The following is a 13,870-nucleotide window of genomic DNA, read 5'->3' on the forward strand; positions in this document are numbered from 1 at the left end:
TGCATCTAACAGTTAAACAGTTAAACATTCATTTCTTTTAAAATTATTCTACATGAATTTCGCTCACCAATCAGAAAATATGCAAAATCAAAAATTATATGATAAACAGAAAAGATTTTTTGTAGAATACAAGTATCCAAGATAAGGAAACCAGATCAATACACAGTGGATATGCAGATAATTTATAAAGGGAATACGAATATGAATTTAATTAATATGAATTAATAAGCATTGTCTTTCCCTTTCTCACAATCATCTAATAAAAGCTATCAACATCTAAATTTCAGTTAGAAATCATATTTCTAAGGCATAGAAATATTAGAATTAATAAAATTTAATCTTAGAATGTAATATTTGTTTGAATTAAGTAGCGAATCCCAATAGTAAAAAAATGTTTATAAACTATTAGTTTGAGTTAACTTGTTAATTACCTACTAAATACTTTCGAGAAATAATTTTAATGATTTAATTTGTAATTATATAATCATATTCTGGATAATGTTGTGTCATTATGGATGATCATCGCCAATTGCACTTTGTTATAAATGGTATTATTCTAAAAGAAAAATTCAACTAATGCTTTGAAAGTGTAACTCTGGCAATCTGCATGCATCCTTTTGTATTATAATGTTATTTTTGTAATTGGAAAGATAATTCGTTTCAAAAATGAGCCATTATGTAACAACCAATCATGAATACTTTCCGAAAATAACCGAAAGAAACGCTTATGTGATATTATATTTCCCAATAACGAAGCAGCAGAAACTTTAAGATATCGATCTTGCAAAGGGAGATGGCCGATAATTATGGCAATTAGTCACATTCGTGTTAATAGAATCACTTAAACAACTATCCTCTAATTATTAAGCGACACTACATTCACTTACATCAGCGAAAAGGTACAAAAAATGCAGCTAAGTACTGTAACAATTAAGAGTCAATTAACAAAGGCTCCTAATTGGAAAAGTTAGCTTCGGTTCTGACTCACAATTGCCGAGGCAATCTAGTTTGCTCTCTGAGTCTTTCTTCTCGCTTCTACGGTGCTTAACCCTGAAATAAATCCAGTTGGAATTGCCAATTTCAATTACCATTGTCTTGAATGGGATTGTGTTTAACGTGCAAGTGCGAAAGAAACAACGGTATTCAATGCGAAGAAAAAGAAGTAAGCAATTTATTTCTCGTATTTCATGAATGCTGGTATTCTCGAGGTTTGTGCTGCAGAAGATCTGTTGTGTTAGGATATATAAAATGTGAAACAATGATTCTCTTTTGACATATTTATTCACTGTAAACGGCAATGATTTAATTTTAAAGTAAATTAAATTAGCAGCACATTTTGTTTTCAAAAAATAATGACGTGAAACAACTATTAAAATTTTGGTAACAACTGTGATCTAATGGATTTTTTTCTTGTTCGCATTAACAATCATTAGTTAGGTGACTAGATTGCCATGCAAAATTTATTCCTTTCAAACATATTGTAAAATTTAATACAATGGTTAATTTTGGGGCAAATTTAGCTTTAGAAAGTTTTCAATAATATTTAGCTCAAACAACTTAATTATTAAATGTGTATTTGAAACTACTTTAATACTTATAATCAAAAAACGATTTCCAATTTGAAAAAAAAAAAACTATGTGAATAGAAATTCATTATTTTTTAAAAAATCTCCTTTTTTTGTTTTCAAAACATTTATAAATTAGATGAGGTATAAATTTTTAAGAGATAGGTATTATACATTAAAAAAACACTATTTATTTTTAACTTACATCAGGAAATTATTCGCTAACAATCATTAAAAGTTTTTTGTTCTAAAGCAGTGAAGAATAGCTTTTTAAAATATATAACCAAAGTCATGGATATGTATGAATTATATTCATAGAGGAATAATTATATATTTGAGTTATTTTGTAGAGTGAATAATAAAATAATCAACCGTTGTGTTAATCCAGCTGTTATATTGCTTACGTTTTAAGACTAATGTTTGGGAAGTCAGCAAAGTTTCTATATAGTATTTATTTAATAGAATAGGGGCTGGGATAGCCTGGTACGTTGGATTCGCATCCCTTGGGTTGTGAGTTCAAACCCCCCAGTCGAAGACTCTCCGTGTGTGGTGGTGGCTGGAGCACGTATAATTCTGTCGTGATCCCAAAGTACTCCATGTCGAGATTAATACCACTGGGGGTACTGGATCAGATGTGATCGTTCTCTGGTTCAGGTCTAAATTACGATCTGTGGCTGAATGAATGAATTGCATGAATGAAGTCCGTCCCGTAAAAAGGGTTGTGATGCGTGAGTAGCTAAGTCGTATTCTTGGCCTTAGATGGTGCTACTAAAAAACAAGAGACGCAAAAATGTCGGCTTAAATTCGCCTAACTTAGACAGCGGGGCTTGCCTATGACAAGTGCCATCAGAAACAACAACAATTTAATAGAATCAACAGAAAAATAAATTTCGATGAAATAAAATAGTTGTATATTATCTAAACTCTGAAAAATATGCAATTTCTCTTATGCAATAAAATTTTTTTTCTGTAATTTCAGTTTACAAAAAATAGATATATTAACTATGTAAATTGAAAACATTTTAAAACACCGTTTCATTGAACGAAATGGAAATTTAAAATTTTCCCAAAATTATGATTTCTTTTCTCTCTTAAAAAGTATTATGCTAAATTGTTTATTTAATCATTAATTATGGAACAATTAAAAAAATTAAATTGGCTAAAGTTTAAAGTTGTGCAACTCAAATTATCTTAATTAGAATGACTTTCGAAATGTCTTAAAAGATTTTAAATTGGTTATATGTCTTTAAGAAAAGCATAATAATGGGGTTTTTTTCGCACATTTTCGTGTGTTCTAAGGTAAGACTTAAGGTGAAAAAAGAGCAATAACTTTTACACTTAGGGTGAATACAGAGCAATAAAACTCTCATCTATTAAAGAAAAGAGAGCATATCTATAACTTCAGTAGTATTTAAATTCAGAAATTATCAATAGTCTAGATAATTTTAACATATTTTTTATTTTTTGAAAAAATATGTTTAAGAAATTATAAAAACAAATTATATTAAATTAAATCAGTTTTAAAAATAAATACGACTTTTTATGAAAATCCTGTTGATTGTTTGGAGAGATACCTTTAAGAATAATATGTTATTTGAATTCAAACACAATTTGCCTTCATGGATAAAATAGCATGAAACATTGTGTGAGGATAATTGCAGGCTAAAATTAACTCAGTCATTACATAAAATATATTTCAAAGGAATAACTCTACTTTTATATAAACTCCACACTCTTACATAAACACAGACTACAATAGCGAAAGTATTAAAATCAAGATGATGGTGACAAAATATTCACTTACAAAAAAGTAATTTTTAATTTTTTTTAATAACAATAAAACAAATGGTAATAATTCCAGATTTTCAGAAAAAAAAACTTCAAAATTTTCATTTGGTTTCTCAATTATTAAAGGACAGAGATATGCAATATATCTCAAAGTAAAACCGCCCCACAACACTTTTCATTACGCGACTGAATGCAAATTAAAAAACAGGGAACAATTTAACGCCTTTCGTCCTATTCCACAATAAATACCATAAACCGTTAAAATTCTGGAGGTTTCCAATATTATCTATTTTGTCGCCAAATTCCCCGCCAAGTTTGTAGCTAAGCCCTGCGATCACTGATTCGGTATCCGATCAGCATCCAACAGAGCTGATCGTAAAACGGCCTTTCCAGTGAAAGAACCAACCATGTTGGAAAGCAGGATCACAGATTTGTAACACTATTGATTGAATACTCATGATTAAATCCATGCAACATTTTATTTTATTGTCCTGTTTGTGCCTATTTGATCCAAAACCTTTTTGAATTATTTCCAAAAAGTGTCAATACCAAGTTATTTTACAGATATTTACTGACTTGGTTTCTGAAAATGTTATGTTATTTATTTATTTTGATAAAAGAATTTCATTCATTTATTTATTTTTCTATAATTTTTTGAAATTATGTATTTAAGTTATGATCCGATACTATTTTCTATCAACTGTATTTAAAAGCTTGCACTGTATATTACTGACTCAATTATGAAGAATAGAATATAATTCCATCAAAATATTTGCTTGGGTTATAATTCAGTTGGTAAAGTAAGAAATTACACAGATAAATTTTCTTTTATCAGGAAAACATGGTCGGAAATTAAGCCAAAATTATTTTATCTGTCTGAAAATGCTGCGATGGGTAAACAATTAGTTTCTTTCGAGACCAGTGAAAAATACATGCCAAATAGCCTATCAAACTATAGATTTAAAATATTGTCCTCATGTAATAGTAAAGCATTTATTCTAAGTTACACATACTGATAAAGGAAATTCTGTAAAAGATTATGGGTCAAAATTAGAAAAATTCATGGTAGCTAGTTGTAAGTGCTCTAACATATAATCTTAGAGGACACAAAGATCCATGTGATAACTTCACTTTCCATAAATTGGATTAACTTTTTCTAAAACTATATATTACTATGCTTAGTAGTGTGAGAAAAAGTAAACAAGCACTTCTTGATCAAATTAAATGATACAGAGTCCAAATTTTTACTTTTCAGATGATGCAACTGCTATAAATTAGGTCACCCAAGAACTTCACCCTTATGCCCACTTTGCATTATGATAAATCAATTCCCAGATAGCACAGTCTGTTGCCAAAATATTGTACAAAATTATGCGATATTTAATTATAATAATTAACAATATTAATAATATTGAGAATTATATTTAATATTATACAATATATTAGTACTATTAGAATTAGTATCAATGAATACAAAATCCAGGAGTGTTATTAAATTACTACAACAAAGAAGTAATTGAATCTCTCCGGTAAAGTATTGTATAATATGAAAAATAATATTTCAGATTATTTTTCATATTATAAAATATATGTGTACTAATAGAATTAGTAACAATAAGTATAAAAGCCTGGAATGATGATAAATTACTCCAGTAAAAGAGCTGTAGGTATTCATCAGATTTTGAATACGTACAATTAATTGTAAGAAAGAACCAAATAATTTTCCTGATATATTTTACTGTAATTCTTCTAGCAGTTCTCCTTCTAATGATTATCTGGACATCTATAGATATAAAAGTAATTAAAAACAAGCTGACTAAAAGAATATTATTTATAAAAGAAACATGAAATTATTAAATACTGTAATTTTTCAAACACTATTACCTCACAATGATTAGTTTCATAATATAGTCGAAAAATTACACTGCAAAATATAAAACGATTTATCAAAAAAAAAAAATCCCACAATCAGTATAATGAGTAATAATTGTATACGATTCCGGATATGCCCACAAACAATGATGTTAAATATATCATATAAAAATAATATATATAGCAAGCTCCACAAATAGAAAATATAAATATAAATTTTTAAAATACATGTTTTCATTCATTTTTGTTTTGTTTTTTGCGTCAGATACTTAAGTTTTATACTTAGATATTTATTGCATTATTTTTCAATTATATCATGCTTATTTTATTAAAACAATTCTTTTTCATTTTTAATATTTTTCTTATAGCATCACGAATAGTATCACCGACTTAATATTGAATATACACGCTATTGACCCAAATGTTGCAGTCGTATAGTAAATGCAAAGAAGGGTAAGTAAATGAATTATATTTTACAATATTTTTTAAAAAGGTGTTTAGAAATAAATAAAAAAAAAGTATACTAATATACAGTATGAGTAACAATTTAAATAATACTTGTATTTAATTAATTGAAATACGCTGTGGCTTTATAATTTTTAATAATCTTTAATCCACATTTAATTATAATTTACGTTGTTTTTTAAAGGTGTTTAAAAATAAACAAAAAGTATGATGTGCCACGATCCAATTAATAAAAATACTTGTCTTTAATTAATTGAAATACTCTGTGGCTATACACATTATAATAATATTCTTTAATCATCATTTAATTATAATTTGTTTTTTTTAAATAGACAAAAAGTATGATGTTCCACGATCCAATTTAAAAAAATACTTGCCTTTAATTAATTGAAATACGCTGTTGCTATATAATTTTTAATATGCTTTAATCACCATTTAATTATTTGTTGAAAATTAATAAAATATGCATATCTGTAATTATAGTGATTATCAAATATGAAGGTAAGACATAATTATGTTCAAGGTAAATATTTGATGAAATTTCTTATATCTGTGTTTTCCTACAAGCTGTGTGAAATTAATAGTATGCTTCAACTTGCGAGGAGTTTATCGTTGCATGGCGAACCATCTAATATGTCTTCAGATCTCATTTTGTAATTTGATTTATGACTTTCAAAACTCACTGAACAGATTTACAATTGCATGAGTGAAAATATATCGATATTAATCGCTTGGAATCATGCTCATTCAAGTCGGAAGAATTCTCCCGAAATCTTATATGAATACCTTTAGATTTAACTGATAAATAAAGTTTTATTTTTACTTCATTCTTGCTTTAATATATTCTTTTGTTTAATGGTTAAATTAATTTTTTTAATGCCAATGAGGGATTGTTATCAAAATATTAATAAAAATTAAATTCGTTTAAACATGTCACAATCGGTATAATTCTCTCTATTAATAAGATCTATGAATGCAGTACCACATATAATGCACGGAACATAAAAGTACTCTTCTTGTACCAATAGTTCACAATCTTGTTTTCAATTCTTTCTTCAAAATATGATGTTTGAAAAGCGGCTTACAGTATAGGCTTGGTTTTTAAACCCATTTTCATAAAAAAAATTTAAAAAAAAACTATATTTTCTATGACTTGTCTGAAAACTTTTGTTTTATATTCTTAAAAATGATTTTATTTTATAATCGCGATAATTAAAATTGAAATTTAAAGTTATTTTAACTAAACTTAATAGCTGAAAAAGGAGTTATAATCAAAACTAGAAAGAAACTGTTTCCCATTGTTTTTATTAAGATTATTTTAAAATTATTGCCCTTTTCTATTTTCTTTCTTTTAACATACTAGATATTTTCTTTTATTTTACCATGCTTTTTATGCTAGATATTGTTTTGGAAAGTTTTCAATACTAATTACTTTATCTATTATTGCAAATTTAATTAACATTCGTAATAAGTACATTATCGAATTTATTACAAATTTATAAAAATAATTCCAGGTTTTTTAATATACATTTCAAATTAAGAAAAGCTATAGAAGTATCGAAATCTGGTCATATCAATAGTTTAGCACTTCAAAATAGCACTCATTAGATAGAGAAAAAAAAACAATGAAAAAATTTCCAAATTTGAAAATTGAAGAAATAAATTGCGTTCTAGAAAGAAGGAATACCTACCAATCTTAGGAATCTTATTATCAATCTTTTCAAGAAAAATTATTTCTTCCTCTCATCGAAAAGTAGAAATTTTAGGCTCATTTTTCTCCAAACGTGTTTTTTTTTTTTTTTTTTTTTAATTTTCAGTTTTTAATCACGATTATTAAAATGCTATAAAAATTATCAATGTGAATATATATATATATATATATATATATATATATAATGAATATATATGATTATTGATATGCATTTAGTTTGATACTTTTCTAGGGAATGAAACCCAATACTATAAGAGCAATGATGAGTCAATGTAACGTTATGCACTTTTTTAAGTTTAAAAAATGTAACAAAAAATCTATGATTTTGCACAAAATATCTAATAAATTTTAAAATTTTTGTGTTATTCCTAAACATTTAAGTCCCCAGCCAATTCATGAATGATTAAATTACCTAAGGAAAAGCCATTCCGATAATTTGTTTTTCATAGAAAATGTTTGAAAGAAAACCAAATTTAGTGCAAAAAATATTCTTATTCCCTCAAATATTTAAAAAGTAATTAAAGTATAAAATATTTTATTCTATATATCGAGTATTTATAAATTTCATTATAAAGTAGAAAAATATTGTTATTAATAAAATGGCAGTTGAACGTAGTTGGATTTCTTAAGATTTTGATTTAGTTTTGAAATCGTCATTTTGGTTGGATATAAGTATTGAAATTAAATAAAATCTCCTCTTAAAAAATTAAACCTATTTAGAGATATTGCTTGGATTTAAAATGGAAGGGTTTCAAAAACTATTTTGTTGCTAATCAGATTCTAAATCAGTTGACAATTATATTCGTAATACTCGTAATATGCGTTGCAGTTTGGTTGAATTTTTAAAACTATCAAAATCAACCAACCCAACTCAGTACTCACAAACAAGTTTTGATTGCAAAATATTCATTTCAAAATGTGAAAATATATGAATACAATTTCAAAATATATAAGGTTAATATGAAGTTTCGTTTTCATCATCAAATTCGAATAAAATGGGTATTGCAGTATTTATAATAATCCGTGGCAAGGTTTACTGCAATTGCATTTCATAAAAGAATATTTGACAGAAAATTTTTAAAGAGGACATATTGTATATAAGATTCCCGAGTGTAATATGAACAATTTTGTTTCAAATTTAAATTGAATTGGTTATAATAATGTTCATTAAAAGGAAAAACAGGTGGTTATGTTTGTAAAGAGCTTTAATACCCATTTTGATTCTTACTTTCACAATTTTCACATGGCAGCTGTTTTTGAAGTTAACCGTGTCAAAGTAATTCGGCATTTTCTTTCAATTTTTCGCGATAAATCTATTTCAGCTGAGTTTTATTTAAATCAAACAAAAGCATGATGGCAAAAGGACACTATTTTTTTTTATGAGAATTTATTTCTATTCGAAATATTTATATATTTCAATGTAAAATTTCAAACATACCAAAATTTTGTCAAAATACGTTGGATGGAAATCCAAGCTCTCAATCACCAAAAAACAAGAGAAATCGAGAAATTAAATCCTTATTTACAGTGTTTCAGCAAAACAGTTGCTGAATTTTGAAGAAATGTTTCAAACAGATTTTATTACCATTAATGATTTTAAGTTTCTATAGCTGTTCTTTCAATAATAATTAGAGGAAATTCTTCACACATTATTGAAGATAATTTAAAATTATGTGTGATGAAATTTTCATCGTAATTGAATCCATGATCATATTTTTTGTAAGTACAAGTGGTGTTCAAATGAAAAGGTACGAAACGACACTGAGGGTATAAATGAAGACTTTATTCAAAGTATACATCATAGTCATGAACACAACGATCCCAGAGACACACCATACATACACGCGGCCTGAATACAACGATACTATTGAAGAAGGAGCCGAAGGATTCCTTGTTCCCAGAATTCCTGTGACCGTGACGAGACCCAATTCCTCACAGCGTCCTTGAGTTAGCCGTCCGAGTTGAAGCGATTCCCTTTCACATGTTATTTCAGGGGATCAAACACATGAATATCCAAGGGCGACATGTCCGGGCCGTAGGGCGGATGATCGAGCTTCTCCCATTTGAACTTGGCCAGTTCCGCGTGTGTGACCCTGGAGACGTGTAGACGCGCGTTATTATGGAGAAAACCCACACCTTCCGTGAGTAGCGACGGTCTTTTGTTCTTTATGGACCTGTGTAGTCTTCGGAGTGTCTCATAGTACACATCGGAGTTGATGGTTCTTCTGTGCTCGAGGAATTCAACAAGTAGTGGACCTTGAACGGTGATCTCAAGGACGCTGTGAAGAACTGGGTCTCTACATGGGCGCAGGAATTCTGGAAACAAGGGATCCTTCAGCTCATTTATCAATGGGATCGTTGTGCTCAGGCTTATGGTGCATACATACTTTATTCAAAGTTTTCATTTATACCCACAGTGTCGTTTCGTACCTTTTCATTTGAATACCCCTTGTATGTTGAAATCATTCACCATAAAGAAACGCAAGTAAAGTTGCATTTCAATCTAAAATTAAAATATTTTAAGCCGGTTTTTTTTTTTTTTTTTGCTGCTCTTAATTTTCTCACAAGAAAATATGTCCCTCAAAGGACTTCTATATAACTTGAAAACCTTATGCCACACTTGTGGCAGTTTGCTTCTACTCATTTACATTAAGAGCATAAAAGATATATTTCCTATTGCATTTTTTCAAGTGCCTGAAAAGTATTTGTAACTTTGATAGCAATACAAAGATTTTCTCATAATCAACTCTGGAAACTGACAGACCGCTATAGTATTTTGACAGATGTCAGCCTTCTTAAAAGCTACAGATCAAAGCTGACTACCCGCATTCCGGCAATAAGTTTTTATTGCCCTTCAGGGTTTTTTTTTAGAACGGCGGAAACAGACATTCTTTGTCCAGGCATGTATTTACAACTATTCAATTCCGATAAAGAAAGCAGATTTAAAAGCCTGTTATTGGACACTAAATTCAGTGAAAATGTACTACTGAAAAAAAAATCTCCCCTCCCCCAGTTGTAAATTATGCCACAAAGAAAGACAATAAGCATTTCCCCTTAAATATATTCAGGAATCCACAATACTATACACAATAATATATACTTTGAGAAATACGGGTAAGATTTCAACAATAGCAGAAACGGGCAAGCTCAAAGAAAGTCTTGGACTTTTCGAGAACATATAATGCTTTTTATTCAAAAAAAGAGTTGAATGAAAAACTAAAAAGTTGATTTTGCATAAGCTGTGAAGTTGCAACAAATAGGAGTGTCTTTATTTTTGCAATTCCGGGAAAAGTAGCTTCAGGTTTGGGACATTTTTTACAAATAAATGTGCTTTTAGAAGTGATATTTTTCTAGTAAAATGAATTTATTTTAATGTGCTATAAAATATATTCATTACAATTAAAATAAATCAAGAAGTTTTTATTATACATGTAATCATTTTTAAATGTCCGATTATAATAATTTGTAAGAATCCACTAAAACGTTATATGAATAAATTAAATATATGATAAAATCAAATAAAACTAAAAGCAATGGATCCATAGACTCATGTACTGCCTCCTGCATACCAGTAAACTTTTGAAGTGAGGAAATGCATATTCTATTTTTTCCCCTTCAGTTTTAGTAATTGATAGGGATATTGCCTGTTTGATGATTTGACGAATGAGTTTGTATTTAGCATATTTATTGAATTTTAAAAATTTGTTTTGCCTCAAACTTTTCTTCAGAGAGGCATTTTCTTAAATTTCAAATAAATATTTTCTATATCTGAAGAGGTATGACTTTAAAATTATTTTTTGAGATGTTCTAATTCTAAATATCAATTGTTTTATAAAATAAGAAATAAACAGTTATCTGCTAATTTTTTTTTGGAAAATAGCAAAAATAAGTCCATTAAAACATTATTAAAAGATTGTATAAGGGTTGTCCCACCACCTATTAAAAGGTTCATCTGCAGAAACAAAATATTGCTTCTAAGTGGTGACTTTTGAGAAATATACTGAATCGAATTCCTATCTTTTTACGGTTTGCCCAATAATGTATTTGCTCTTTGAAATAACTATTCAACCATTCGTTTTGAAAATATTGAGATCTGAGAAATATTTCCTAGTATTAAGCATTTTTCTAAGAAATTTCTATTTAAATTTTTATAGGAATTTGTATTTCAGTTATAATATTTAAAATATAAAGTCGTTTCTGATGAATATTAGGCGATTTTTTTTCCAAATGAAAAGATATACATGTACATAAAATGTATTAGAAAGTGCATTTGAATATCTACATACATTTGAAATTTTTGTATTTATTCTACAGTACAGTATTTTATCTATTAACATTTTAAATATAAGAAAATGTGAAAAGAGTTTCAAATCACATTAAATGAATTTATTTGAAGTATAGTATTTCGAGTATTTGGTATAATTTTTTTTCAGTATTCACATTTCCATTTAGTTTAAGAGGTTTAATAGAATATGAACAGATGTATATTCATATGTATCTTTTCATTTATTGGTGGAATGTTCACTACTAAAAACATTAATAAAAGCTGCTTTTCAATCATTTTTCTTAGTATTTGGTATTTTTTAAAAAAAAGAGAATTTTCCATCTCAAAGGCAAATACATTCATTTAGTGAAACCTAATAAATGTATATTTCATTTCTCGCATTTCGATTTTGAGTGAGAAGTAAAACATTTCTATCTCTTCTCGGCAGAATTCCATCAACAACTTCAAAAAAAAAAAAAAACTTTTTCGACTGAAAGTCTTCACTGCATGAAAGGATCACTTTCTTTGAGTAAAAGTAAAAAAAAAACCATCAGTTATTCAGAAATTCGGTTGCGCAAAAATAGACCAAACTATACCTCTAAGATATTCGATTCAAAATCACATTATTATTTACGCATCTGACAGAGTTCTTTCAGCAAAATGCGGGGGAAATAAAACGACGGGAAAAAGTAAGTCTTCTTGAAAAAAAAATACAAAGAAAGAAAGGGGACCAAAGAAGTCCTTGGGTTATCGTTGCTTAGATATGCTTAAGGATTCCTGCTAATCCGGAAAAATATAAACAAATGCTTATAGCATTGATAGATATCATATGCTAGAGAAGGGGGAAATACTTAGATAATGCGCTTATATAGGCAGATGGTTTAACACAGCTAAAGATAAGAGCAAAAACGATGGGTATTAAAAAAATCCATTGACTAATCCGAAATTCCAAAGATAATACTTAAAAAAATTATGAAAAATTTTACATAAGGTGATGAAAAAATTTCCTGTTTAATTGTTGAAAATAGTTTTTCGTGTGGAACATGAAATAAACGTTCCTAAATGATTTATAAAATATTATTTTGTACATTTATGTTTATTATCAGACAAAATGTTAACTACTTTTAAGAATAAAGTAATATGAACACATTAATTTATGTTCTTATTAAAATCATTAGGGTTCCAGAACGTTCTCGAGCTCTAGATATTAAATATTTCATTAACAAAAGCATTGATCAAATATCTTCATTTATAAGTAAATAGGTCTTTTTGGTGGCCAGATTGTTAATCAGTAATGATGGTGCTCCAAGCTGTTCTAATATTATTATGGAATGCATTTATTTAAAATTATTAATAGCAATATGAATAAAAGTAAAAAAAATATATGAATCGAATGAAATCGCTCTTCTACAAATCACTCTGTGATGTTTGGCCGCCATTGGCGATGTCTGCGGAAACGATTGGCGAGATTTGCCGCTGCCGTTGAATTATTGTTTTTTTATTATATGATATGATTAAAAGAGCTTGTGTCGCGGAATGTTGGTTGTGCTTTTGATTTGAATAGGTAATATTAAGAAAATTCTGAGTGCTGCGTTTTATTTGAGATATGTGTTTTCTTTAAGAATACGCTCGTGTCATTACACTCTCCTTGTGAAATTTAAATACTCTATACATTACAATATAAATTTTAACTCCATAAAATTTTATATATATATTTAAATGTTGTATGCATTTTAAATATCTGTTTCATATTGCTCTTTTTTAATATTTTCCATTGAAATTATTTTATCTCTGTTTTCGCGCATCATAATCAATATCGTAATTCTTACGCCAGAAAAATTCGAACAATCCAATCTACTACTATATAAAAGTTGATGGGAAAATCCTTCTTAAGAAATAATGTTTTAAAAAAGTAATTTTTATCTCAGTTTTAGAACATATAAATATATATGTTTACCAAATTATTTAAAATTTCAAATGTATAACGCCTGCGCGTACCATCAACTGTTTCATCGGCAAAACTGTGATGTATCTCAATGCTAATACACTAAATTAGGCTTATAAAAGAAAATTCTAAACCAATTAATATAAAAATGTTTAATAATTGTTTAAAATATTTAAAAATTCTTTAAAATACTTATGTTTAATATACGGTAAATTAAGAACTTGTACTTATATTGCACTTGTATGCTGTAAATGATGGTA

General features: G+C 27.8%; 1 long non-coding RNA gene across 1 annotated transcript in view; it reads left to right on the forward strand.

The window, feature by feature from the left end:
• Positions 1-13,870, forward strand: part of LOC129966869 (uncharacterized) — a 296,579-nt gene that overhangs the window by 155,797 nt on the left and 126,912 nt on the right. The window contains exon 4 of the long non-coding RNA XR_008784304.1: positions 5,594-5,678. This is a non-coding gene — a long non-coding RNA (uncharacterized LOC129966869). The remainder of the gene's footprint in view (positions 1-5,593; positions 5,679-13,870) is intronic.

This window comes from Argiope bruennichi, chromosome 4 (assembly GCF_947563725.1).
Source record: "Argiope bruennichi chromosome 4, qqArgBrue1.1, whole genome shotgun sequence".
Lineage (NCBI taxonomy): Eukaryota > Metazoa > Arthropoda > Arachnida > Araneae > Araneidae > Argiope > Argiope bruennichi.